General features: G+C 41.9%; 1 non-coding gene across 1 annotated transcript; it reads left to right on the top strand.

Annotated features, from left to right (window-relative positions):
* The first annotated feature begins 1,202 nt into the window (after nucleotides 1–1,202).
* Nucleotides 1,203–1,285, top strand: TRNAL-CAG (transfer RNA leucine (anticodon CAG)). Its single transcript has one exon. It is a non-coding gene; the product is annotated as a tRNA-Leu (tRNA).
* The last annotated feature ends 1,391 nt before the right edge of the window (nucleotides 1,286–2,676 follow it).

Raw genomic sequence — 2,676 nt, 5'->3', positions numbered from 1 at the left:
AAATAAAAGAAAAACAGCTCAATCTTTTCAGTGTGTAAAATTTAATTTTATACTGGTAGAAATGAGTAAAATAGTCAGAGAGGCAGTTTTTCCTTAGTGGTTTATCAAAGCCTCACCAGCCAAGGGACTGGCTCTGTGAAGTACTGGAATGACTTCTTTGAATGAAATGTCCCCAGGCTGACTGGGAATGGGCGAGCAGCTTTGGTAAACTGGTCTGGTTCTGGGGCAAGCTGGGCTTTTTTTTTTTTTTTTTTTTTTTTCCTACTTTCTTTTATATAAAGAAGGAAATGGAACTTCAGCCATGTCTGGTTTTAGCCTAAATTACTTTGTATGGCTAAACAAGATAAAAACCCAGTAGCAGTCAGATGGCAAAGATTTGATGTGAGGAGACAGTCACATAAAATTGCAATAGGAGAGAACAAAGCAGTAACAGCCCTTTGGAAGATTCAACTGCAGTGAAAGCTTGATCAATGAGAGTAAAGCTATACAAACTCAATTTACCACAAAACGTTGCTCTTTATCCCTCCATATATGGGACGTACCTTCATTCGTTGTTCGTCCGTTCAAGGAAAGACTGGATGTTGTGTTGAGGGACATGGTTTAGTGGGAGCTATTGGTAATAGGTGAACAGTTGGACTGGATGATCTTTTAGGTCTTTTCCAACCTTGGTGATTCTATGATTCTATGACTCATCTGAGTGACATGGTTTAGTGGGCATGGGCAGATGGTTGGACTAGATGATCTCACAACTACTTGTCTTCCTAGAGAAGTGGCAGCACATACTGTGGCAGCTTCAGGGCTAATGAATCAGGCCACACAAGCCCACTGCAGTCTGATTTCCGTTGACTTGTGTTGTGGTGGAAACAGCAACTAAGGTCTCTCTCCTGTATAGCTGTTACATTTACAGTGTTTTAAAGCACCTGAGATCTCTGGGAGAGCTCTTGTGGGGACTGTCGTCCTTGGAGCATCTGCTTAGTGACAGGCAGGAACAATGTGCTTACCTACATGGCAACATTCACGTGAACAGGCAGTTCAGCTAAATGCATTTGTATAATACATAAGAGAATATATGCAGCCAGAATAAGAGTATGTTTTATGATTCTATATCTTTAGAAACCAGAAGCACAAACTGTTTTCACTTTTGTTTTTAACTGTCAGTTTTAACAGTGAGCAAATTTCAGTGCTCGCCATATAAGGGCATAGTCAGGATGGCCGAGCGGTCTAAGGCGCTGCGTTCAGGTCGCAGTCTCCCCTGGAGGCGTGGGTTCGAATCCCACTTCTGACAGCCACTGTATTTTTGAAAGCAGGCTTGGGTGTCATCCTGAACAACCGGCTCTAGGCTACTCTGCTTGAACGTGGACTCGCACTCAGGCAGCCTTTCAGACCTTCCAAGAGGTCCCCCTACTCTTGCACACCTCAACCATTCTGGGGTATATAAGACTTAAAGTTAGGGAAGACTCAGCTGAAGATATGCATTTTAGGCTCCAGGTAGTCCAGCTGAAATCAAGCAATTGCCTCTTGTTATGACCTTAGATGGTGTTAAACCTTGATTAATCTTAACCACAATTCAGAATGTTTTAAGTTACAGCCCTCATCATCTCCCAGCAAAGAGTCAGCCCTCAAGAGACTCTGGAGGAGTGGCACAGAATTCACTCACCTGAGTGGTTAATATCACCCTGGTGACATGTTTGTTTTAGTGTGGGATATGATACTGACTGGAAGAACATCTTTCCATTTACAGCTCAGACTGGACAGCTTACATTAACACACGTCTAAAGCTAAAACTGATTACCTGCTCCAACTCCATTGCAAAGAACAGGGACTCTTACAACTCCATAAGGTAGCTCAAAGCCCCATCCAGCTTGACCTTGCATGTTTCCAGGGACAGGGCATCCACCACCTTTCTGGACAACCTGTTCCAGTGCCCCACCACCCTTACTGTAAAAAAAATATTTCTTACTATAAAAACCTTTTGCTTTGGATATCTTATATGCAAGCAATTGTTTCTGAGAGATTCAGAGGTCCATATCACTGGGTCAATTACCTTCCTGTATAATCTTTTAGGCAAAAGATCATGGTGTGGAATTATTGAGAGAAGTGCCAAATTTGTTATGCTTTGAAGTCTGGATGGTACAGCCAATCTTCTCTTCTTCGTTAACAGTGCCAAATCTTGCCAGAAATGACTGCTGTGCAAATGGAGAACACTCTTTGCTATGCTAAAATTAGTTAGAATAGGGTGTTTCCTAATCAGCTTTTGTTCTGGATTGCCAAATGATGTATAGCTGTTTGTGTTGCAGATAATGCTCCAGTGGGGACTATGCTTAAATCCCTCAAAACTCATATTAAGTAAGACCTCTGGCTGAACTTTAACTTTGTGTTCAGAAGTGCGAGACTGGTGCTATAAGCCACCCAGATCTACATCAAACACTGTGACTCTAATTGCACACTTAGCTAACAAAGATCAACTTAGATTAAGTGAGCAATAAATTCCTAGCTGTACAAAATGAACAAAACTACATTTCAGATTAGCATAATCTGTATGTGGGGCCACTTGCAGAGATAATGATGGCAGCAAAGGAACAAAGTGGCCATCTAAACATTGGTAGGATCTTAGTACCTCTTGTCTTTGCATGCAACAGATGTTTCCCTGAGCTGGTCAGTTGTATTGCATTAGCT

This window comes from Excalfactoria chinensis, chromosome 3 (genome assembly GCF_039878825.1).
Source record: "Excalfactoria chinensis isolate bCotChi1 chromosome 3, bCotChi1.hap2, whole genome shotgun sequence".
In the NCBI taxonomy this organism is placed as follows: Eukaryota; Metazoa; Chordata; class Aves; order Galliformes; family Phasianidae; genus Excalfactoria; species Excalfactoria chinensis.
The sequence above is the reverse complement of the archived record's forward strand: the minus strand, read 5'-3'. Positions and strand labels throughout refer to the sequence as shown.